The sequence below is a fragment of the Mobula birostris genome, chromosome 5, assembly GCF_030028105.1.
Source record: "Mobula birostris isolate sMobBir1 chromosome 5, sMobBir1.hap1, whole genome shotgun sequence".
In the NCBI taxonomy this organism is placed as follows: Eukaryota; Metazoa; Chordata; class Chondrichthyes; order Myliobatiformes; family Myliobatidae; genus Mobula; species Mobula birostris.
In genome coordinates this window covers 164,213,503-164,240,459 of record NC_092374.1, presented here as the reverse complement: position 1 = coordinate 164,240,459, position 26,957 = coordinate 164,213,503, and the positions used below count along the sequence as shown (strand labels likewise).

Sequence of the window (26,957 nt, the reverse complement as noted above, 5' to 3'; positions counted from 1 at the left end):
GAGTGTGGAACAAGCTTTCAGTGCAAATGATGCATGCAAACTTGATTTCAACATTTAAGAGCAGTTTGGTACATAGGTGATTGGGATATGGAGGGTAATGGCCCTGGTGCAGGTCAATGGGAGTAGGCTGTTTAATGGTTTGGCATGGATTAGATGGGCTGAAGGGCCTGTTTCTGTGCTGTACTTTCCCATGACTCTAAAGTGATGATGGAATGAGTGCAGAGAACAGGGAGTGGGATTGTTAGTTTCTCAATTGGTCGATGCTCATAAATTAGCAGCATCAGGCATCAGATCATGCATAGGTAATTTTATCAAGATCAGAAAGATGTAATCATGAAAGCCAATTGCACAACACCAGTATAAATCAACGTCCTTGTCCCTTCCCGACTGGAGATTCTGATGCTCAGAAGACTGACTGCCTCACTGTCTGTAAGCAGCTATAGTGGGCAATTATAAATAATTGAATAAAAATGTGTTACCCTTTGTCAAATGTATTTCTGATGCTGTTCTTTCTGTACTTCCATTAAGTGATCCCTTGATTAAATTTTAAAGTCTGAAAACAACTTGACGGGCTGGAAATGCACGGAGTCAACAAGAATTCAAGTGTCTGCTTAAGGTAAGTCATATTCTCTTAGGGAGCAGCTTTGAAAGTGGCAGCTGTTTGGCCGGACTTTCTGTAGTGTACTCATCTGCTGGTGGCTAACACAAATAAATACTGGCTGTGAAAATGCTCGCCTCAGGTCATCCCTGATCAAACCTTGGTTTCCTGTTAGCCTTTCCTTTTAGCCACCTGCTCGATGTTGTACAGGTTCCTGGATTTGTAGCCAGATGGAAATTTAAACTCATCACCCACAGCAGCCTCATACTAAAGTGAATTCAATAGTTGATAACTCCTCATTGCTTATTAAATGTTTAATAAGCTCTGTGATTTACTTGGGGCTCTTCTCTCCACCCCAGGTAAATGAGTTGCTGTTCAGTAGATGCTGGACACATAGATTTCTCCAGGGAAACATAAAACTGAATAAGGAAAGAGTAATGTGATTTAAATCCTGTGACTGAGCGCAGTTAGCAATTTAACACTCCATGCTGATGTTCCTGATCTTTTACAGTTAATCGAATTTAAATATTTTAAAATCAAGTATTTCAAAGTCATTTGTTTCAAAAAAAAGATAAGTTCGATCACTCATTTGCTACAGGTGTAATCAGTTTCAAAGACAATATTCAGTACTGATTTTGTCTCTGGAGGTCTAATATCATAGGGCTTGTTGTAAAATCATTGCACAAGAAGAAAACCTTTGAAATGAGCAAATTTTCTTTGAGGGAGATGCATTTCCTCATGTCACCTGTAACATCGGGAGAAATTTGCAGTTCGAAAGGAAAACATGTCCATGTGCAGCTCGTTTCTGGCATGTTCCCAGAGATGAGCTGCACATGGGAACTCTACTCGGAAGAGACAACCTGAGACTCACTACTGTTAACACACTGTTTCCTCATTTTCATCAAAGAGTTGTGGTGAAGAATCATGGTACTCCGCATAGAGCAAAGTATTTGCAGCCCTGACACAGGTAAATTGGCCCATGTTGTAGTGGCATTACCTGTCTGGTAATCATGAGGCCTGAATTAACAGTCCTGAGATATATATTTGAATCCCTTTGGATTTTTGCCCTCTTGGAGATGAGTTAAATTTGATTTTATAATGCTCCTTGCTTGTCTTGTAACCCTTTTGCCATATTAGAGAGGCAAAGTGAATAGTATATTTTGATTTTATTTGCTCCATCAAAATTAATATCTTAATAAATTAACAAATAAAGAATCATAGAGCACTGTAGCACAGAAATGGGCCTTTTGGCACATCTAGTTCATGATGGTCTAATCTTCTGCCTAGTCCCATCTAACTGCATCCGGATCATAGCCCTCTATACCTCTCTCATCCACGCACCTATTCAAACTTCAAGTGTTGCGATCGAACTTGTATCCACTTCCATTGGTAGCCTGAACCACACTCTCACCACCCATTGATTCAAGAAGTTTCCCTAACTACATCATCTTTCATCTTCAACCCATGGCCTGTTGTTCTAGTCTCACCTACCCTGCGAACTAAATATCTAAATTGATTTAACTATAGAAAGTAAAGATTCACAATGATTTTATTGGGACTGGAATGTTTGAGGCATGAGGAGAAACTGAATGGTTTCTAGGACTTGATTTCACTAGAGTGAAGAAGGCTGAATGTTGAACTTACGAAGGTTTATAAATCATGAGGGGTGTAAATAGGCAGATAGCGGCAAACTTTATTCCCCAGGGTAGTAGAGTCTAAAACCAGAGGCATAGCTTTAAGGTGAGAAGGCATTCCGAGGAGCAAGTTTTTCCACACAGAGCATGTGGAATGAGTTACACATGAGTATGTGGAAGTCATAGAGGAAGATATAATTACAAAGTTTCAAAGACATTTGGACACTAATATAGATAGCAAAGATATGGGCCAGATGCAATGTAACTAGCTCAGGAAGGCATCATATTCAGTATCGATGTGTTTTGGGTGAAAGAATCAATTCCCATGCATATATCTCTGTGACTCTATAGATTGCCAGAGACCTGATGGACCTCGAGAATATTTCAGGAACCCTTTATGAACTTTAGGTTGCAGAACACAACAGCCTAAGAGATAGAAGAATGAGTGGGCCATTGGGCCCCCAATTCTGCTTCACCTTTCTGTATGGTCACGGTTAATCTGATAGTTGGCTTCAATTCAACTTTCCTGTCTGATCCCTGAAGCCCCTGATTCATCTGTTTATATATTATTACGTCCGCAGTTCTCTGAAATAGTGGAGGCCAAACATTTGCAACCCTCTGGGAGAAGAAATATTTCCTCATCTCTGCCTCACATGGGTGTTCCTTTATTCTATGTTTCCGAGCCATTGGTTCTCCCATCAGAGAAATTATCTACCTTTTTCTCATAGAATGTAATAGATCCCAATGAGATTGTTCCTCATTCTTCTAAACTCCACAAGTATAATCCCATCTGCTCAACCATCTCCCAAAAGGCAGCTCCTTCATTCTAAAAATCAACTTCACGAATCAAAATCAAACCAAGTTTAATTATCATTCAACCATACATGGACATGGATATAGACAAATGAAACAGCATTCCTCTGGGGCCAGAGGCAAAACATACACAGCATATTCAAAATTTCAAGCAAACAAAAACATAGTCATGTAAAAAAAAACAGATATATATATATATATAGTCCGAGATCCTGAGCAACATGACCCACAAATTGATGGTACATTTCCCAGCAATCCAGCCTGATCGAACGCTGGAAGGCAGCACCAAGGGGAGAGTTAGCCCCCAACCAAGCATGGATGCCATGCTACGCTGCCCTTGACATCTCCTCGCCTGGACTGCAGCAGCAGGCAAACCCGAGCCTGAAGCCTAGTCTTCACTACATCTGAGTGGTTAATTAAACCCAAAGATGTAATGTTAGACAGCTCCGCCTGTGAAGGAATGAAAACAAGGTTTACCGAATTTTTTAAAAAAGAAAACCTGGAAATAAAGCTTTGCAAGAATAAGGTGTGGCTGATGCAGGCATGGACAAACAAGAGAAACACAGCAAACTATTAAAAACTAAAGATACAAACTGTTAAAAGTGCAATCAGTAGTGAGTATGCTACCCTACTTACTTGAAAACCTCAGGGTGAAACCCCTGGAGGAGAGATGATATTGATAAATGGTTTATTGAAGCTGCAGCTATAACAAGCAGCAGCTAAAACGAGACAATATCATAAGACCATTAGACATAGAAGTAGAATTAGGCCATTTGGCCCATCAAGTCGGCTCCACCATTCAATCATGGCTTATCCTTTTTCTCTCTCTCCTCAGCCCCACTCCCTAGCCTTCACCCCGTAGCCTTTGTTGCCATGTCCAGTCAAGAACCTATCAATAGACAATAGACAATAGGTGCAGGAGTAGGCCATTCGGCCCCTCGAGCCAGCACTGCCATTCACTGTGATCATGGCTGATCATCCACAATCAGTACCCTGTTCCTGCCTTTTCTCTATATCCCCATATCAATCTCTGCCTTAAATACACGCAATGACCTGGCTTCCACAGCTGCCTGTATAATAAACTCCACAAGTTCACCATCCTCTGGCTTTTCTCTGGTGGAAAGCGGACAGTGAGTGAGTGGGCCAGTGAAGGAGTAGAGCTTTGAGGCTTTGACTTGAGAGGTTTCGACGGGAAGAGGCAGAGGACAAGCTTGCAAGCAGTTAGTCTTTACAATGCCTCCTGAGACGGTGATGTGCCTCTCTTGGGAGAACTCCCCTCTCCCGCAGAGTCACATCTGCCAGAAGTGCATACGGCTGGGCAATCTGGAAGACCATGTAAGGAAGCTGGAGCAGCAGCTGGATGACCTTGGACTCATAAGGGAGAATGAGGCAGTCATAGATGAGAGCTACAGGGAGGTAGTCACACCTAGGCTGTCGGAAGCAGGTCGTTGGGTGACAGTCAGAGGGGGGGAAAGCAAAGATGAGCAGACAGGTAGAGCAGAGTAACCCTGTAGCCATTTCCCTGAATAATAAGTTTACCATTCTGGATACTGTTGGCGGGGATGACCGACCAGGTGTGAGCCACGGTGGCAGGGCCTCTGGCACTGAGTCTGACCCTGTGGTGCGGAAGGGTGGGACGGAGAAGAGGAGAGCTGTCGTCATTGGAGACTCTATAGTCAGGGGAGCAGACAGGAGATTTTGTGGATGTGAGAAAGACACCAGCATGGTTTGTTGCCTCCTGGGTGCCAGGGTCCGGGATGTCTCTGACCGGGTGCACGACATCCTGGTACAAGAGGGAAAGCAACCAGAAGTCATGATACATGTTGATACCAACGACATAGGCAGGAAGAGGGATGAGGACCTTAAGTGTGAATTTCGGGAACTAGGCAGAAGGCTGAAGAACAGGACCTCAAGGGTGGCGTTCTCAGGATTGCTGCCAGTGCTACGTGACAGTGATGGTAAGAATTGGAGGAGATGGCAGTTGAATGCGTGGCTGAGGAGTTGGTGCAGGGAGCAGGGTTTTAGATTTTTGGATCATTACGATCTCTTCTGGAAAAGGTGGGACCTGTACAGATTGGATGGGTTGCACCTGAACCCGAGGGGGAGCAATATCCTTGCAGGTAGGTTTGCTAGCATGGTTCGGGAGGGTTTAAACTAATTTGCAAGGGGGATGGGACCCGGAGCAATAGAGCAGTGAAAGAAGTGCATGGAGTAAAGCTAGATCTAACATATGGAGAGGCTTTGAGGAAAGAGAACCAAAATTAACGGTGTAAAGGTAGTAAGGCAGAAGGGCTAAAGTGTGTGTACCTCAATGCAAGAAGCATCAGGAGCAAAGGTGATGAACTGAGAGCTTGGATACATACATGGAATTATGATGTAGTGGCCATTTCAGAGACTTGGCTGGCACCAGGGCAGGAATGGATTCTCAATATTCCTTGATTTCAGTGCTTTAAAAGGGACAGAGAGGGGGAAAAGGGACAGAGAGGGGGAAAAGGGTAGGAGGGGTGGCATTACTGGTCAGGGATACTACTACAGCTACAGAAAGGGTGGGTAATGTAGCAGGATCCTCTTTTGAGTCAGTATGGGTGGAAGTCAGGAACAGGAAGGGAGCAGTTACTCTACTGGGGGTATTCTATAGGCCCCCTGGTAGCAGTAGAGATACAGAGGAGCAGATTGGGAGGCAGATTTTGGAAAGGTGCAAAAATAACATTGTTGTTATCATGGGTGACTTTAACTTCCCTAATATTGATTGGCACCTGATTAGTTTCAAGGGTTTAGATGGGACAGAGTTTGTTAAGTGTGTCCAGGACGGATTCCTGTCCCAGTATGTGGACAGGTCGACTAGGGGAAATGCCATACGAGATCTAGTACTAGGTTAATGAACCGGGTCAGGTCACAGATCTCTCAGTGGGTGAGCATCTGGGGGACAGTGACCACTGCTCCCTGGCTTTTAGCATTATCATGGAAAAGGATAGAATCAGAGAGGACAGGAAAATTTTTAATTGGGGAAGAGCAAATTATGAGGCTATAAGGCTAGAACTTGCAGGTGTGAATTGGGATGATGTTTTTGCAGGGAAATGTACTATGGACATGTGGTCGATGTTTAGAGATCTCTTGCAGGATGTTAGGGATAAATTTGTCCCGGTGAGGAAGATAAAGAATGGTAGGGTGAAGGAACCATGGGTGACAAGTGAGGTGGAAAATCTAGTCAGGTGGAAGAAGGCAGCATACATGAGGTTTAGGAAGCAAGGATCAGATAGGTCTATTGAGGAATATAGGGAAGCAAGAAAGGAGCTTAAGAAGGGGCTGAGAAGAGCAAGAAGGGGGCATGGGAAGGCCTTGGCGAGTAGGATAAAGGAAAACCCCAAGGCTTGCTTCAATTATGTGAAGAACGAAAGGATGACAGGAGTGAAGATAGGACCGATTAGAGATAAAGGTGGGAAGATGTACCTGGAGGGTGTAGAAGTGAGTGAGGTCCTCAATGAATACTTCCCTTCGGTATTCACCGATGAGAGCGAACTTGATGATGATGAGGACAATGTGCGTGAGGTTGATGTTCTGGAGCATGTTGATATTAAGGGAGAGGAGGTGTTGGAGTTGTTAAAATACATTAGGATGGATAAGTCCCCGGGGCCTGACAGAATATTCCCCAGTCTGCTCCATGAGGCAAGGGAACAGATTGCTGAGCCTCTGGCTAGGATCTTTATGTCCTTGTTGTCCACGCAGAATGGTACCGGAGGATTGGAGGGAGGTGAATGTTGTCCCCTTGTTCAAAAAAGGTAGTAGGGATAGTCCAGGTAATTATAGACCAGTGAGCCTTACGCCTGTGGTTGGAAAGCTGTTGGAAAAGATTCTTAGAGATAGAATGTATGGGCATTTAGAGAATCATGGTCTGATCAGGGACAGTCAGCATGGCTTTGTGAAGGGCAGATCGTGTCTAACAAGCCTGATAGAGTTCTTCGAGGAGGTGACCAGGCATATAGATGAGGGTAGTGCAGTGGATGTGATCTATATGGATTTTAGTAAGGCATTTGACAAGGTTCCACACGGTAGGCTTATTCAAAAGGTCAGAAGGTATGGGATCCAGGGAAGTTTGGCCAGGTAGACTCAGAATTTGCTTGCCTGCAGAAGGCAGAGGATCGTGGTGGAGGGAGTACATTCAGATTGGAGGATTGTGACTAGTGGTGTCCCACAAGGGTCTGTTCTGGGACCTCTACTTTTCGTGATTTTTATTAACGACCTGGATGTGGGGGTAGAAGGGTGGGTTGGCAAGTTTGCAGACGACGCAAAGGTTGGTGGTGTTGTAGACAGTGTAGAGGATTGTCGAAGATTGCAGAGAGACATTGATAGGATGCAGAAATGGGCTGAGTAATGGCAGATGGAGTTCAACCCAGAGAAGTGTGAAGTGGTACACTTTGGAAGGACAAACTCCAAGACAGAGTACAAAGTAAATAGCAGATACTTGGTAGTGTGGAGGAGCAGAGGGATCTGGGGGTACATGTCCACAGATCCCTGAAAGTTGCCTCACAAGTAGATAGGGTAGTTAAGAAAGCTTATGGGGTGTTAGCTTTCATAAGTCGAGGGATAGAGTTTAAGAGTCGCGATGTAATGCTGCAGCTCTATACAACTCTGGTTAGGCCAAACTTGGAGTATTGTGTCCAGTTCTGGTCGCATCACTATAGGAAGGATGTGGAAGCATTGGAAAGGGTACAGAGGAGATTTACCAGGATGCTGACTGGTTTAGAGAGTATGCATTATGATCAGAGATTAAGGGAGCTAGGGTTTTACTCTTTGGAGAGAAGGAGGATGAGAGGAGACATGATAGAGGTGTACAAGATAATATGAGGAATAGATAGAGTGGATAGCCAGCGCCTCTTCCCCAGGGCACCACTGCTGAATACAAGAGGAGATGGCTTTAAGGTAAGGGTTGGGAAGTTCAAGGGGGATATTAGAGGAAGTGTTTTTACTCAGGGAGTGTGGAATGCACTGCCTGAGACAGTGGTGGAGGCAGATACACTGGTGAAGTTTAAGAGACTACTAGACAGGTATATGGAGGAATTTAAGATGGTGGGGTTATATGGGAGGTAGGGCTTCAGGGTCGGCACAACATTGTGGGCCGAAGAGCTTGTAATATGCTGTAGAATTCTATGTTCTATGTTCTATAAAGAATTTTTTCTGCACCTCTGTTTTAAGTGGACATTTCTCTAGCCTGAGGCTGTGCCACTTGTCCTAGACTCTCTTACCATGGGAAACCTCCTATCTACGTTTATCATGACTAGGCCTTTCATCATTTGAAAGGTTTCAATGAAATCCCCCGTCATCCTTCTAAATTCCAGCAATTACAGACCCAGAGCTATCACACGTTCCTTGTATGATAACGCTCTCATTCCCAGAATCATCTTTGTGAACCTCCTCTGAGCCATCTCCAATGCCAACACATCTTTTCTGAGATGAGGAGCCCAACACTGTTCACAATAGTCAAGGTGAGGCCTCACGAGTGCTTTATAAAGACTCAGTATCACATCCCTGTTCTTGTATATTTGACCTCTTTAAATGAATGCTATTTGCCTTCCTCACCACTGACTCTATCTAGCAAATTAACCTTTAGGGTGTTCTGCACAAAGAGTCCCAAGACTCTTTGCATCTCACAACTTTGGATTTTCTCCCCATTTAGAAAATAGTCTGTACATTTATTTCTTCTACCAAAGAGCATGACCATGAATTTTCCAACATCGCATTTCATTTGCCACTTTCTTGCCCATTCTCCTATTCTGTTTAAGTTCCTCTGCAGTCTACCTGTTTCCTCAACACTACTTGCCCTTCCACCATCATCTGCAAACTTGCCAACAAAGCTATCTATTCCATCATCTAAGTCATTAATATACAACATGAAAAGAAGCAGTGCCAACACTGACCCCAGCAGAACACCACTAGTCACTGGCAGCCAACCAGAAAAGGATCCTTTTATTTCCATTTGCTGCCTCCTATCAATCAGCCAATGGTCTAACCATGTTAGTAACTTTCCTGTATTGCCATGAGCTCTTAACTTGCTAAGCAGCCTTATGTGTGGCACTTTGTCAAAGGCCTTCTGAAAGTCCAAATATACAACATCCACTACATTCCCTTTATCTATCCTACTTGTAATCTTCTCTAAGAATTCCAACGGGTTTGTCAGGCAAGATTTTCCCTTAAGGAAACTATGATGACTTTGTCCCATCTCATCCTGTGTCACCAAGTGCTCCATAACCTCATCCTTAACTATTGACTCCAATATCGGCAGAGTCGGAGGTCCAAGAACTCTACCATGTAATCGGGAATTAGTTCTGTTAAATCATGTCAAGGGATTTGGTGAGTTAAAACAATTTTACTGTTCGGAGTGTGTAATTTGTGTGTGAAATATGTTCAGTGGTGTTGTAACTGAGAAATGTTTGGAAATGACAATGTGATATTGAGTTATTTTGAAATAGAAAATGGAATGCGTATAAGAACTTACGGACTGTAATCCTATTGTAAACAGGTCAGGTTCTTGTGTTTAGGAGTTGTGAATCAACTTTCCATGGATGACTGACAATTTGTCCAACAAACTAAGAAACAAGATGGCAAGCCACTCAAGATCTAAGAACCAGCACTGGAACGAAATGTTTCAAGACATACAAGACTTAATATGGTTGGATGTACAAGTTTATTTTTGATTCGAAGGATCGGAATTTGATTTTCTGGAAGAACTGATTATTTTTGCAAAGACTTTGATTATTTATTGACTGAGAGTTATTTTGCTTAAAAGTTGTGATGTTGGAGAATGTCATGAAATGATTTAAGCTGTATATATATATATTTTTTTGGTGCCGAATTTGAATATGTAGACATATTGATCCGGAACTGAAACTGAAGTTAAACATAATACTTAAGAATAGGAATTAAATTCGTTTCCTAACTAACTACGTATAAATAAAAAAAGCAAATGTTAGTTGTAATCCTTTAAATAGGGAATAACACTAGATCTAACTTGAGTAATAAAGGTTATTCTAATGAATCTCACTGATTCTAAGTAAAAAGGAATCTGGTATTCATTTGATGTCTGAGATTTGGAACCAAAGACAGAATGTTGGAGTTTTGGATTGTTCTTGCTCATGTAATTATTTTGCATATCTTGATTTTTTTTTGTGAACAAGCTTACCTCTGGAAGTGTGTGTTTTCTATTTACTGCCTCCTTCCAATACCTAGAGCTTCTGAGGCCCTACTAGCACCTAGTCTAGTACAATGAAATTTGAATTTCTCATAAAGAGGGCAGTGACCAGTCACATGAAGTAAGACAGACACTACACAAGTGTTACATGAGGCTGCGCAGCTCCCATGCCACCTGTCTCACCACCAAACAAGGGAAACAAGATTGCAGCCTCTTCACCTCAGAATTTCAAGGATATTCAAATATATCAGAATATCATTTCACCTCAGTGATTTCAAAGTATCATTGCTTAATCTCAGAGACTAACTGTGTACATAATATCTCAATTTTAGAATCAGAAATCACTGACATCTGTTGTGAAATTTGTTGTTTTTTGGTAGTGGTACAGTTGAATACTGAAAAAAAAATTACTGTAAGTTACATTAAGCACTACAAAAGAATAGTGAGTCAGTGTTCATATGTTCATGCAACAAGACTTCTCTGCTTGTGTTCTCCAGCCTTCTTGCTATAAAAGCCAGAGCCATTTCTTTGAAAGTCTGTGGCCTATAGTATGTTCCCAGCAAGTGCATACATTTGATTCAGGATCAGTGCGATTGTTGGTGAAGCAGGTCAACAAATAAATGGTCACTTGGATGATCAAAGCACAGTTATTTTTTCTCTCTGTGAAACTCTCTGAATTTGATCCTTGAGACTTTTTTATTCAATGTTGGTTTAGATTTATTGGCAGAATTGTTATTTTGAACCTGTACAAGAGCTTGCCTACCAATACATGCATATTAATGAAAATACACAGAAGCAAGTCATAGTTTGATTTGTTCAGTCAAATCAAATGAATGAAATGATTGCTAGATTATTGCATGTCTTTTATCTTTAACAAAAACTTCGAGTGATTTTTTTTTGTAACTGTGAGCATATTTGAGCTGACATATACTATGTGTCAGAATTCTGCAAGGGAAAAAGAAAAACAGTGGTCTTATCAAGGTGCTGCTGGGACTCAGAGGTGAAGAATGACAGAATGGGAGAATGAAACAAGTGAATTAAAGCAATCTGAGTTAGTTAATCCATAGTGTGATTGAGTGCTCAGCTCTTTCAGCGGTGTGCGTTGACACTCACCCCTTCTAGACACCTATCAGGCTTTTTTGACGAGTCCCTCCCCATCTCCTTGGGCTGGACTGAATGCAAAAGAAAAGCCTCCTCTAATTGTCCCTCTGTGCATGATGTCCTGACAGCCCCTCTTAATGATTTATGCTCCTGAAAAGCCCAGGTACCTAATCAGAAAACTGCACAAAACTTCACACCTGTCTCTGAATCGCAACAGCAGTGTCCTCTCCTTCACAGCATCCTGTCTGTTAACAGGTGAAAGAGATGCATAAATAAAATATGAGGGTACAATGATGAAATGGACAGAGGAAAGCACTGCAGAGGGAAGACTTGCTGAGGTTGCACGTGCTGGGAGAAGGGAAGAGAAAATGGATTGCAACTTTAGAAGATAACCAGCTAGAAATTGGACTTCACTCATTGTTGCCATTGAACTGGTTGTTCCATCACAGGTCACAGATTGTTTTTTATACAACGTGCACCATAGCCAGCCGCTTTCATCTCTGCCACATTGATCATCTTGCTTTCTGTAATGACATGAAGCCATCCATGAACTGGGGCTTCATCAGGACAGATAAAGGTGCATTGCACTGTGTGTGAAACTAATACCCAAACAAATCCATTGCAGGTAAATTAAGAATTAGACCGAGCAACATTAACAACAGAGCCTTGATATTTATGTATTTTTAAAATTAGGCATTTAAATACATCTTACAGAGATATTTAAAATTATTAGGGGTACAGACAGGTTAAATGAACACAGTCTTTTTCCCCAAGGAAGGGGAATGTAATAATTGAGAGAATCAATTTAAGTTGAGAGGTGGAAGATTTTGAAGGAATCTGAGGGGCAATTTCTTCATGCTGAGGGTGTAATGAAGTGCTAGTTAAAGTGAGGCAGATACAATAACAATATTTGAAGAATACATTTGTATAAGTATATACCCTCTTTCACTGTTTGAAGTCCACTGTTGTATATTTAAGTGCACTCAGTGGCCACTTTATTAGGTACCTCCTATGTATGTTTGTTGTCTTCTGCTGCTGCAGCCCTTCCACTTCAAGATTTGACATGTGTACATTCAGAGATGCTCTCTGCACACCATTTTGTGACACATGGTTATTTGAATTACTGGCGCCTTCCTGTCAACATGAACCAAACTGGCCATTCTCCTCTGACTTCTCTCATTTACAAGGCATTTTTACCCACAGAGCTGCTGGTCACTGAATGTTTTTTTGTTTTTCACACCATTTACTATAAACTCTGGAGACATTATGCATGAAAATCCCAGGAGAACAGCAGTTTCTGAGATACTCAAACCACCCTGTCTGTCACCAATAATCATTCCATCATTAAAAGTCACTTAGATCACATTTCTACCCTATTCTGATGTTTGGAGTGAGCAACAGCTGAACCTCTTGCAACACACATCAAAGTTGCTGGAGAACGCAGCAGGCCAGGCAGCATCTTTAGGAAGAGGTACAGTCGATGTTTCAGGCCGAGACCCTTCATCGGGACTAACTGAAAGAAGAGCTAGTAAGAGATTTGAAAGTGGGAGGGGGGAGGGAGAGATCCAAAATGATAGGAGAAGACAGGAGGGGGAGGGATGGAGCCAAGAGCTGGACAGTTGATAGGCAAAAGGGATATGAGAGGATCATGGGACAGGAGGCCCAGGGAGAAAGAAAAGGGGGAGGGGGAAAAACCCAGAGGATGGGCAAGGGGTATAGTGAGAGGGACAGAGGGAGAAAAAGGAGAGAGCAAGAAAGAATGTGTGTATGTAAATAAATAACGGATGGGGTACGAGGGGGAGGTGGGGCATTAGTGGAAGTTTGAGAAGTCAATGTTTATGCCATCAGGTTGGAGGCTACCCAGACAGAACATAAGGTGTTGTTCCTCCAATGTGAGTGTGGCTTCATCTTTACAGTAGAGGAGGCCATGGATAGACATATCAGAATGGGAATGGGATGTGGAATTAAAATGTGTGGCCACTGGGAGATTCTGCTTTCCCTGGTGGACAGAGCGTAGGGGTTCAGCGAAACGATCTCCAGTCTGCGTCCTCCGTCTCCACCGCATCTGCTCTCAGGATGAGGCTTTTCATTCTAGGACGAGGGAGATGTCTTCCTTTTTTAAAGAAAGGGGCTTCCCTTCCTCCACTATCAACTCTGCTCTTAAACGCATCTCCCCCATTTCATGTACATCTGCTCTCACTCCATCCTCCCGCCACCCCACTAGGAATAGGGTTCCCCTGGTCCTCACCTACCACCCCACAAGCCTCCGTGTCCAACATATTATTCTCCGTAACTTCCGCCACCTCCAACGGGATCCCACCACTAAGCACATCCTTCCCTCCCCCCCCCCCCGCATTCCGCAGGGATCGCTCCCTACACAACTCCCTTGTCCATTCGTCCCCCCCATCCCTCCCCATTGATCTCCCTCCTGACACTTATCCGTGTAAGCGGAACAAGTGCTACACATGCCCTTACACTTCCTCCCTTACCACCATTCAGGGCCCCAAACAGTCCTTCCAGGTGAGGCAACACTTCACCTGTGAGTCGCCTGGGGTGATATACTGCGTCCGGTGCTCCCGATGTGGCCTTTTATATATTGGCGAGACCCGACGCAGACTGGGAGACCGCTTTGCTGAACATCTACGCTCTGTCCGCCAGAGAAAGCAGGATCTCCCAGTGGCCACACATTTTAATTCCACATCCCATTCCCATTCTGACATGTCTATCCACGGCCTTCTCTACTGTAAAGATGAAGCCACACTCAGGTTGGAGGAACAACACCTTATATTCTGTCTGGGTAGCCTCCAACCTGATGGCATGAACATCGACTTCTCTAACTTCTGCTAATGCCCCACCTCCCCCTCGTACCCCATCTGTTACTTATTTTTATACACACATTCTTTCTCTCACTCTCCTTTTTCTTCCTCTGTCCCTCTGAATATACCCCTTGCCCATCCTCTGGGTCCCCCCCCCGCCTTGTCTTTCTTCCCGGACCTCCTGTCCCATGATCCTCTCGTATCCCTTTTGCCTATCACCTGTCTAGCTCTTGGCTCCATCCCTCCCCCTCCTGTCCTCTCCTATCATTTTGGATCTCCCCCTCTCCCTCCAACTTTCAAATCCCTTACTCACTCTTCCTTCAATTAGTCCTGACGAAGAGTCTCGGCCTGAAACGTCGACTGTACCTCTTCCTAGAGATGCTGCCTGGCCTGCTGTGTTCACCAGCAACTTTTATGTGTGTTGCTTAACATGGGTGAGATGTGCTGAAGGCCCTCTTTCTGTGAGGCTTTACTCTATGACTCTAAAGGAGAACAATTTTCAGATTAAACATCAACACAGTTGAATCAAACTTTTAGGGTAACCTCTTTCAAGCTCCCTGTGCTTTTCAGTTGAAAATAAATCTAATTTTTGCTAGGTAACAGTATGGAGTTAGATGGAATGTTTCTAAGCTTCAGATGGCAATTATACCAGGATATCTACCATATTTATGATACAATTAAAATATCCCAGAATGTGCTTCAGTTGTTCACTGAGAAGGGCATGAGATCTTAAAGAAGTTTTCCCAAAGGCAGCCACTGGACAGTTGCCAAAAAGCCTACTGTCAAGGTGAGGGAACTTATGGCCAAAGGTCGTTTTAAAAACACAAACACGAGGAAATCTGCAGATGCTGGAAGTTCAAGCAACACACACAAAAATGCTGGTGAACGCAGCAGGCCAGGCAGCATCTATAGGAAGAGGTACAGTCGACGTTTCGGGCTGAGACGTCAGGATGAAGGGTCTCGGCCCGAAGCGTTGACCGTACCTCTTCCTATACTATTCTGTTGGCCAGAAAGAATGACAATCTACAAGTCAGTGAATTCAACTGAATCAAGGACAGTGGAAGCAGTCTTTGGTCTTGCCACATGCTTGAGGATGGAGGCTGCCATTTTGTGAAGACACTCTGTTCTCCATTTTGTGAGCTTGACATGCTGGGCTTTATCAATCTTTTAAAGAAGACACAATGATACTTCAGGTTATCTACTGGACTGGAGATTATTTCCAAATAAGAAGTTATTTGTGAGACGTTCTTTGGTTGGCTATAACATGCCGGTTTGTGAATGTTGGGGTTGATGCCTGCCTGAAGTGATTCAAGCTTATTGCTGATTGAGGACAAAGAGCCATAAATTATTGACTATCACTTGTTGGGAAGAGGGCAATAAATTGATGCTGGCTTGGAGCGGAGCCAATAACAAGGTGCTAAAGGGCAGACACATGACCTGTGGCCAATGACACTGGAATGCGATATTTGAATTGATAAGGAATGGATATAAAAGTGGATGCTTTGTGTGTGCTGGTAGCGGTAATTTTGAAGAATAACCATCGCAGATACAAGCATGAGCAACCCTGCGTGAAACACGTGGCGAGTGAATCAGGACAACGAGGAACGCCTGTCCAGCGTAAACTCCTTTGCTCGGGTAATACTTTTGCTATTCTTTGACTCTTCAGGAGAGTCAGGAGTACCCAGCGAGCATGCAGACAAGGTATTAAGTGTATGAATTCACATACTTGCTAGTTTAAGCAATAAAGGTACTTGTCAGTAAATACAGATTCCTCTGTGCCTCAATTATCATCGTTATAAGAAGTAGGATTTTTTTAACAATAGTATAGCTGTAAATCCACCTAGAGCAGGCCGTCCTCAAAACTGAGTGACCATGCAAGAAGGAGACTAGTGAGGGAGGCCACCAAGAGACTTATAATAACTCTGAAGGAGTTACAAGCTTCAGTGTCTGAGGTGGAAAAGACTGCGCATGCAGTAACTGTTGCCCAGGTGCTTCACTAGTCACTTTATGGAAGAGTGGCAAAGAGAAAGCCACTGTTAAAAAAAAACTCAGATAAAATCTTGGCGAGAGTTTGCCAGAAGGTATATGGGAAACTCTGAAGTCAGCTGGAAGAAGGTTCTATGGTACAAAATTAAGCTTTTTGGCCATCAGATTGAACGCTATGTTTGGTGTAAGCCAAGCACTGCAAATCATCAAAAACACACCATTCCTACCATGAAGCATGGTAGTGGTTGCGTCATGCTGTGGGGATGCCTCACTGCTGCAGGCCCTGGAAGGCTTGTGAAGATGGAGGTTAAAATGAATGCAGGAAAATACAGGAAAATCCAAGAAGAAAACCTGATGCAGTCTGCAAGAGAACTGTGGCTTGGGAGAAGATTTGTTTTCCAGAAAGACACCTACCCCAAGCAGAAAACCAAAGCTGCACAGGATAGCCAGGTCAGAGTCCAGACCTCAATCCAACTGAAGTTGAGCAGGTTGGTAAAGACAAATGGGGAAAAATTGCCGTGTCCATATGTGCAAAGTAGTTAGGGACCTATACACAGACTCAAGGCAGTAATTGCTGCCAAAGGTGCACATACTAAATACCTACTTGAAGAGGCTGAGTAACTATGCAATCAGTTATGTTGTGTTTAATAATTGTAATAAATTTAGACCAATTTGTAGAAATTTGTTTTCACTTTGACATGAAAAAGTATTTTCTGTTGATCAGTATCAAAAAAGTCAAATTAAATCCACTGTGATTCAATGTTATAAAACAATAAAACATGAAAAAAATCCAAGGGGAGGGTTGAATACTTTTTATAGGCACTCTATATCTAATTTAATCAAACTATATATGGATCAGCCATGATGAAATGGCAGAACGGGCTCGATGGGTCAAATAGTCTATTTCTCCTCCTCTACCTTTATGTTCTAATTTTTACTGAGTAAAGTTACAGTCTTTAGACCACAAGACAAGAGCCCTGCATTGTTACAACAAATGGAGCTATAGCTAGTGACATCAGCCATGAAAACTGGAGAGTGGGCGAGGCAGCAGATTCAAAATTGAACAAATCTACCTTCAGGGATACTTTAGATGTATCATAAATATAGCAGATATCCTGATATGATGGATATCTCAGGTTTAGTTTCAGAACTGATTTCAGTGCCAGATAAACATAATATTATCACATCAAAGATTTAGTCAACAGGAGTCTGGATGAAATTATATTCCCTTTAGCTATAGTGACCTCTGACTGTTACTCAAAGGTATTTCCTACATACTGATACTGTGCTTTATCCTTCATGCATCTTTATGGAAAATTGCTGAATTAATATAAGGTGCATGTCATCTGAGGCAGGATTTTGCAGAAGTTATCCTCTGGGGATAGACCCGACAATGTCTGAACACATTTTGCATAACATGTTTAAAAGCCATGAAAGGCATTTTGGTTTGATTTGAACTTACCTCCCTCGGGTGAAAGGATCATCTTCTAACATTTTGCAACATTCAGACAGCATGACTTGTATATTCAAAACTCAGGACAGTAAGTTGAGTCGTCAAGTGCAAACAAATTGTTAGCCAGACGCCATACTCCTTTAACATGGGTTCCCAATTTGGGGTCTACAGACCCCTAGGTTAATTGCAGGGGCCCACAGCATAAAAAAAGGATGGGAACACCTGTTCTATAATAATAATAAAAATCACCACTCTGCAGGTCAGGCTGTATTTGTAGAAAGAGGAACGTTAATATTTCAAATCTGTGACCCTTCATCAGAACAGTATCATTGTGGATTTCTCCCCCTTCAGTATTTATCACCAACACTGAGCTTGGAGAGTGCGATTTGTTTGAAACTAACAAAAAATTTCAAAAGTATTCCAACATTTTACGTGTTTTAAAAAGTATCGTGGGACAGCAGGTGTGCATATTCAGTATGCACCTAATGTAATATGTTCTTTATTCATATTGAACATCTGCTTTATGTTACAAAATAGCTATTGGAAGAAATAAATGCTGGAAAGAAAAATTAACAGTTCAGGTCAATGACCTTCAGCCTTGAATTTGATTGTTTCCTTCATTTTTTTTTAATTTCAAACTTCCAGTATCTGTTGTTTCTTTTTCATTCTGGTTGCTAGTAAGGTACAATTTGGCGCTGGAAACATGACAATAAATGTAGGCTGCTCAGCACAATACTCACTGATTCTATTTGACACAAAAGACACATTTCACCATATCTTTTTATGTACTGTGCCAGTGACAAATAAAGCTAACCTTTATCTTGCAATTTATCTTCCTCTCATACCTTTTTGTACCCATGGGTATCAGGCATGAATAATGTTGACCAAGATTAATAATCTTTTGTTTATTCTTGTTTATATCTAATAGCCTTCTGCTAATTATAGTTCTGGGGTGATTAAGTACAGATGACTATCAAAACTTGTAGGAATCTCCCCATTAGAAAATCCTGTACTTTTATTTTGTCATTTAAACTCTTTACTCCTTTGAGCTCCTTCACTCTCACTACAGAAATTGAATTTGAATTTATTTAAATCTTACATTCATCCCACAATGTGAGGGAGTAAAAATCTTTGTGTTATGATTGTCACTGTCATAATGTGCAGACATATGAATTCATAAGTCTAATAGCTTGTAGAAAGAAGCTGTCCTGCAGCTTTTCGTTCCTGGCTTTTATGCTATGGTACAGTTTGCCAGACAGAAGCAGCTGAAACAGTTTGTGGTTGGGGTGACTGGTGTCCCCAGTAATCTTTCAGGCCTTTTTTACGCACCTGCTGCTGTAAATGTCCTCAATGGAGGGAAGTTCACTTCCACAGATGTGCTCTGTACCTCTCTCTACAGTGTCCGGCGATCAAGATTGGTGTAGTTCCCATACCAGGTGGTGATACAACTAGTCAGGAAGAAAAGATTATTAATCTTGGTCAGTGGTGCCCCCGTAGATGTTCTCAATGATTTGGGGACTCATGCAGAACTTCTTCAGTCGCCCGAGGTGGAAGGGACGCTGTTGAGCTTTTTTTTTGCTAAACAGCCAATATGTACAGTCCAGGTGAGGTCTTCGGTAATGTGTATACCGAGGAACTTGAAACTACTACCCTCTCAACTGCAGTCCCATTGATGTTGATCATGGCAATACTGTCTCTGTTCCTCCTGTAATTCATGATCAACTCTTTTGTTGGCAGTGATGGAAAATTACAGTCACGTGAAATAAACGAGATGTGGAGAAATTTAATTAAGTTGAATAAAACTGTGGGAGATCTAGACAGGGTGAACAGATATTATATAACCCCCTTCCTTTACCAGAGAGAAGAGTGACAAAGGCTATAGATGTAAATCCATTGGCAGATAGAGTAATCTGAGGTAGATCATTTGGGAGATCAATCCAGGGTAGTACTTATACAGTGAATGATAGGGCTTTTGGAAGCATTATAGGACAAAGGCACCAAGGGAGTACACGTGCATAGTTTGCTGGAAGTGGTGAGAAAGGAATTTGGTATATTGGCCTTCATTAGTCAGAGCATTGAGTAGAAGAGCTGGGAAGTTATGATGCAACAAGATATTGGTGAGGAGTCACTTGCAGTTTTATATATAGTTTGGGCCACCCTATTGTAGAAAACATGATATCAGACCATAAGACCATAAGACAAAGGAACAGAAGTTGGCCATTCAGCCCATCGAGTCTGCTCTGCCATTTTATCATGAGCTGATCCATTCTCCCATTTAGCCCACTCCCCCGCCTTCTCACCAGAACCTTTGATGCCCTGGCTACTCAGATACCTATCAATCTCTGCCTGAGATAAACTGACCTCTATTGCCACTCGTGGCAATGAATTCCACAGATTCACCACCCTCTGGCTAAAAAAAATTCTTCACATCTCTGTTCTGAATGGGCACTCTTCAATCCTTAAGTCATGCCCTCTCGTACTAGACTCCCCCACCATGGGAAACAACCTTGCCACTTCCACTCTGTCCATGCCTTTCAACATTCGAAATGTTTCTATGACATCCCCACTCATTCTTCTAAACTCCAAGGAGTGCAGTCCAAGAGCGGGCAAACGTTCCTCGTATGTTAACCCTCTCATTCCTGGAATCATTCTAGTGAATCTTCTCTGAACCCTCTCCAACGTCAGCACATGCTTTCTTAAATAAAGAGCACAAAACGGCACACAATACTCCAAGTGGGGTCTTACCAGTGCCTTATAGAGTCTCAGCATCACATCCCTGCTCCTATACTTTATTTCTCTAGAAATTAATGCCAACATTGCATTCGCCTTCTTCACCACCGACTCAACCGGGAGGTTAACCTTCAGGGTATCCTGTACGAGGACTCCCAAGTCCCGTTGCATCTCAGAACTTTGAATTCCCTCCCCATTTAAATAATAGTCTGCCCGTTTATTTCTTCTACCAAAGTGCATGACCATACACTTTCCAACATTGTATTTCATTTGCCACTTCTTTGCCCATTCTCCCAATCTATCCAAGTCTCTCTCCAGACTCTCTGTTTCCTCACCACTACCAGCCCCTCCACCTATCTTTGTATAACAGCAAACTTAGCCACAAAGCCATCTATTCCATAATCCAAATCGTTGATGTACAACGTAAAAAGAAGCGGCCCCAACACAGACCCCTGTGGAACACCATTGGTAACCAGCAGCCAACCAGAATGGGATCCTTTTATTCCCACTCGCTGTTTCCTGCCAATCAGCCAATGCTCTATCCACATATATAACTTTCACGTAATTCCATGGGCTCATATCTTGTTTAGCAGCCTCATGTGCGGTACCTTGTCAAAGGCCTTCTGAAAATCCAAATACACAACATCCACTGCATCTCCCTTGTCTAGTCTACTTGTAATTTCCTCAACAAATTGCCATAGTCTTGTCAGGCAGGATTTTCCTTTAAGGATACCATGCTGAGTTCTGCCTATCTTGTCATATACCTCCAGGTACTCCATAATCTCATCCTTGACAATTGACTCCAACAACTTCCAACCACCGATGTCAAGCTAACAGGTCTATAATTTCCTATTTGCTTCCTTGCCCCCTTCTTCAATAGCGGAGTGACATTTGCAATCTTCCAGTCCTCCGGAACCATGCCAGAGTCTATTGACTTTTGAAAGATTATTGCTAATGCCTCCACAATCTCCACAGCTACTTCCTTCAGAACACGAGGGTGCATTACGTTTGGTACAGGAGATTTATCTACGCTGAGACTATTCGGCTTCCTGAGTACTTTCACTGTCGTAATTGTGACTGCGCACACTTCTCTTCCTTGACACTCTTGAGTGTCCGGTATACTGCTGATGTCTTCCTCAGTGAAGACTGATGCAAAATACTCGTTGAGTTCCTCCGCCATCTCCTTATCTCCCACTACAATTTCTCCAGCATCATTTTCTATCGGTCTTATATCTACTCTCACCTGTCTTTTACTCTTTATATACTTGAAAAAGCTTTTAGTATCCTCTTTGATATTATTTGCTAGCTTCCTTTCATAGTTCATCTTTTCCTTCTTAATGACCTTCTTAGTTTCCTTATGTAAGCTTTTAAGAATTCCCAATCCTCTGTCTTCCCACCAAATTTTGCTTCCTTGTATGCCCTCTCCTTTGCTTTAACTTTGGCTTTGACTTCTCTTGTCAGCCACGGTTGCATCCTTTTTCCATTCAAACATTTCTTCTTTTTTGGAATATATCTGTCTTGTACCTTCCTCACTTCTCGCATAAACTCCAGCCACTTCTGCTCTGCCGTCCTTCCTCCTAGTGTCCCTTTCCAGTCAACTTTGGCCAGTTCCTCTCTCATGCCACTGTAATTTCCTTTACTCCACTGAAATACTGACACATCAGATTTCGGCTTCTCTTTCTCAAATTTCACAGTGAACTCAATCATGTTATGATCACTGCCTCCTAAGGGTTCCTTCACCTCAATCTCTCTAATCACGTCCGGTTCATTACACAATACCCAATCCAGTACATCCGATCCCCTAGTGGGCTCAACAACAAGCTGTTCTAAAAAGCCATCTCGCAGACATTCTACAAATTCTCTCTCTTGAGATCCAGTGCCGATCTGATTTTCCCAATCCACTCGCATGTTAAAATCCCCCACAATTATCATAACACGCCCTTCTGACAAGCCTTTTCTATTTCCTGTTGTAATTTGTAGTCCACATCACTGCAGCTGTTTGGTGGGCTGTATATAACTGCCATCAGGGTCTTTTTACCCCTGCAATTTCTAAGCTCAACCCATAAAGATTCTGCACCTTCCGATCCTATGTCACCTCTTTCTAATGATTTAATATCATTTCTTACCAATAAAGCCACGCCTCCCCTTCTGCCTATCTTCCTATCCTTCCGATACACCGCGTATCCTTGGATGTTCAGCTCCCAGAGACACGCATCCTTTAGCCATGTCTCAGTGATGACCGCAATATCATACCTGCCAATCTGTAGCTGTACGACAAGATCATCCACCTTATTCCTTATGCTGCGTGCATTTAAGTATAACACCTTAAGTCCAGTATTTGGTACTTTTTGTTTTGATTTCACTGCAACTTTATTGCACCGCAACTCATCCCAATGGCTGCAAATTTGCCCCATCACCTGCCTGTCCTTCCTGACATCTTTACTGCTCACTATCTTAAATTTATTTGTTTTCCCCCTCCTCTGCTCTATCATTTTGGTTCCCATCCCACTGCCAAATTACAAAGTAGTTTAAACCCTCCCTAACAGCTCTATTAAATATTCCTGCCAGGATATTGGTCCCCTTTGGTTTCAGGTGTAACCCGTCCTTTTTGAACAGGTCATACTTCCCCCAGAAGAGATTCCAATGATCCAAGAATCTGAAGCCCTACCCCCTGCACCAGTCTCTCAGCCACGCATTCATCTGCCTGATCCGACTATTCTTGCCCTCGCTAGCACATGGCACAGGTAGCAATCCTGAGATTACTACCCTGGGGGTCCTGCTTCTCAGCTTCCTTCTTAACTCTCAGAAATCTCTCTTCAGGACCTCCTTCTTTTTCCTATCTATGTCATTGGTACGAACATGTATTGAGACAGCTGGCTGCTCGCCCTCTCCCTTCAGAATATTCTGGACCCGATCCGAGACATCCCGTACCCTGGCACCTGGGAGGCAACACACCATGTGGGTATCTCTATCAGGCTCACAGAATTTCCTGTCCGTTCCCCTGACTATGGAATCCCCTATGACTACCGCATTCCTCTTCTCCCTCCCTCCCTCCTGCACAACAGTGCCAGGCTCAGTGCCAGAGACCCGGACACTGTGGCCGTCGCCTGTCAGGTCTTCCTCCTCAACAGCATCCATAACAAGATACTTGTTGCTGAGGGGGGCAGCCACAGGGGTGCTCTCCACTATCCGGGCACTTCCCTTCCCTCTCCTGACAGTCACCCAGTTTTCTGACCCCTGTAGCCTAGGGATGACTACCTCCCTCCTGTCTATCACCTCTTCACTTTCCCTAATAAGCAGTAGGTCATCAAGCTGCAGCTCCAGATCCCTAACACGGTCTCTGAGGAGCTGCATCTCGGTGCACCTGGCGCAGATGTGGCCATCAGGGAGGCTGGAGGTCTCCCAGGATTCCCACATCTGACACTCTGAAGCACTAACCCTGCAGGCATGCTACCTAATTCTACAGGAATGAGACAAGGAAAAATAAGTCTACTCACCCACTCACCTCGCCAAACACACAAACTTTTTAAACCATTAGCTCGTACCGTTAGCTGTGTGAGCCCTGCTGTCCCTCTGTCTGTCCGGGCTGATTCGCCAAGGGAAAAAAGAGAGTTAGTACCTTGATCTCGCCTCTTCCCGTTACCGCCTAAGCCCGTTGAGCCAAAGTTCCACACTCTGCTACCACTCACTCTGCTGTTCGCTCCGACTGCTGCCCACTGTATAGGGTGGTCTTCTTTTTAAACTCTCTGCGCTGTCCTGTTACATCATGCGCCTGCGCAGTCTCGTCTTTCTTGCACTCGAACAAGTTTTAAAAGAAAAACTACCTTCATTCAGAATTTAGCTCTTACGCCGCCCTCCTTGTCCCGATCCAAAAACCCACCCGTTGGAAGTCCCTTTCCTTTTTAAACTCTCCATGCTGTCCTGTCTACACCACACGCCTGTGCAGTCTCGTTCTTCTTGTACTCTAAGAAGTTTTAAAAAAAACTGCCTTCCTTCAGAATTTAGCTCTCACGCCACCCTTCTTGTCCCAATCCAAAAAACTAGAAACTAAATTATTAAACCAGAAAGAATGCAGAAAGTGTTGGTATGTCACCAATGGAAATTTCTGAAGATGTACTATGGCGAGCATTCTCACTGGTTGTATCTCCATCTGGTATGGAGGCACCAATGCAAATGATTGTAAGAGGCTTTAGAAGGTTGTAGCTTCAACCAGCTCTAACCTGGGCACAAACCCTTACCCCACAACATCTTTTACACAGGGTTGGAGAGTCCAAAACCACAGTGCAGAGGTTAGAAAATAAGAGGGGAGAGATTTAAACAAGCTCTGAGAGAGTGGTAAGTACCTGGATTGAGCTGCCAGATGAAGTGATCAAGGCTGGTACAATTACAACATTTCAAAGGCCTTAGATGGAAGCATGGAGGGGAAGGGCTTGTAGTGCTATGGGTAAATGTGGGCAACTAGGACGAGTGGTGAGGATGCTGTGGTCAGCATGGACCAGCTGGGTCAAGAGAACCTGTTTCCGTGTTGTATGACTCTTTGAACCTGGGTTTGGATCTGGAGTTGTGAGACACAGGATCATTATATCTGGTCTGGTCATCTGTGCGTGAATCTAAGTGCAGGTCTGCACTAGCTCTTGATCCAGATGTAACAGACAGGTGGAAATACATCTGTCACTTCCATGCAGCTACAGGACTGACAGTGATAGCTCTGCACCGGCTCTAAAGAAGAAACAAATATTCCTCCTTCTGTTAAATATTCATATATGTGGCAAGTCCAAAAACCATGTGAAGAGATTTGGAGGAAGTTGGACATGAAATTGTGATACAAATTTGTCAACAATCAGCAATCATTATATCATTGGAATTGGATAAGAGTACAGGTCCTGACTAAGTCTCAGCTCTCTGAGGTTTCCTGCTTTTAATTTTCACTCCTCTTAGAACAGGTTTTTCTCGTAAATCTTTTTCTTTTCAGCTCCCACCCTTTACTGGTTGTTGACAAGGGATGGTGACAGCTTCAGCGAGGAGCAGATGTACCATTGGGAAAACCTGCTGATAAAATGAAACGTAGACAATAAAAGGGCAAAAGAGCATCGCACATCTAGTGTTCGAACTGTGGAGTTAAGCAGATCCCTTTGCAGTGACAACCAGTGTTAATAAACCATATAGAAGCAAAAAGGATGGAGCTGCTACCTACAAACTATACACAGATTGTCTCTCCCTAGCTACACCAATACATTTACTTGATCCAAGATTCTCTGTACTTTGTGCAGGCATGCTCAACAATTTAAAGATTAAATATTAACTTTGTTTGTCACAGGCACATCAAAACATTGAAACGTAGAGTGAAGTGCATGGTTTGCATCACATATTCCGAGAATGTGCTGAGGTTTGCCCAGAAATGTCACCATGCTTCCAGTGCTAACACAACATACAAACAACTTACTAACCTTAACCTGTAGGTCTTTGCACTGTGCTGTGAGAGAAATCCAGTGATAGAGAGAATGTACAAATCTAGAGGAAATATAATGGGAAGCTTCTGTTTTGCATGTCATTCGGACAGGTACATAAGGGCATCGAGGTAGAACAGAAGAAAAACAGGATGCAGAATATAATGTTGCAGTTGCAGAGAAAATGCAATGCAGGTAGACAAACAAAAGAGCAAGTGTCACAACAACATAGACTGTGAGATCAAGATTTCAAGAGTTCACTCAAGAGACACAGGTAGGGTCGAGTAATTTAAAATACAGCATTTGTGGGCTTTCAGCTTTCTCTGGTGGCTCAATTGTACCACAATTCATCAGTAAGGGCAAAGAAAAATAAGGTAGGGACATATGGAGCAGCCATTGTTGGAGTGGGCCGTGGTAGAGTGGGGCATCTTAGCAGATTTTGGTGAGGTAAGTTTCTGTTAAGCTTCTTCTTCATTCTTCATCTTTTAGTGCATAGTTAATGCAGAGGAGAATATCTCCTGTGGCTGTGTTGTGTTCTTTGTGTGAGATGTGGGAATTCTGAGAGACCTCCAGCCTCCCAGATAACCCTACCTGCACCAGGTGCACCGAGCTGCAGCACCTCAGAGAACATGTCAAGGAAATGGAATGGCAGCTCGATGACCTTCAGCTCGTACTGGAAAATGGGGAGGTAATAGATAGGAGCTACAGGGAGGAAAAAGCACCCATAAGTTGCATGAGGCAGGTACATGTGTGACTGTCAGGAGAAGAAAAGGGAATGGGCAGCCAGTGCAGAATACTTCTGTGGCAGTTCCCCTCAATAATAAATATTAGGATAGCGTGATGGAAGGACCTATGGGAGTGGGGGGCAGTAACCAAGTTTTTGGCCCTGAGTCTAGCACTGTGGCTCAGGAGGGGATTGGGGAGAATGAAGATGACTGCAGTGGTGATAGGGGATTTTATTGTCAGAGGAGTACATACAAGATTCTACGGACATGAAAGAGACACACAGATGGTAGGTTTCCTCCCAGGAACCAGGATCAGGAACGTCTTGGATTTGGTCCATGACATTCTAAGAAGGGAGGGTGAGCAGCCAGAAGTCTTGATACATATTGGCACCAATGATATAGGTAGGAAAAGGGAGGAAGACCTGAAGAGAGAATTGAGGGGGTTAGGCAGAAAGCTGATAAGTGGGA

General features: G+C 43.1%; 1 long non-coding RNA gene across 2 annotated transcripts in view; it reads right to left on the bottom strand.

Annotated features, from left to right (window-relative positions):
- Positions 1–3,113: 3,113 nt before the first annotated feature.
- LOC140197359 (uncharacterized) overlaps positions 3,114–26,957 on the bottom strand; it is a 49,480-nt gene continuing 25,636 nt past the window's right edge. For both annotated transcript variants that reach the window (XR_011885928.1, XR_011885929.1), the window contains exons 3-4: positions 18,917–19,035; positions 3,114–3,495 (exon numbers count right to left, since the gene is read on the bottom strand). This is a non-coding gene — a long non-coding RNA (uncharacterized lncRNA). The remainder of the gene's footprint in view (positions 3,496–18,916; positions 19,036–26,957) is intronic.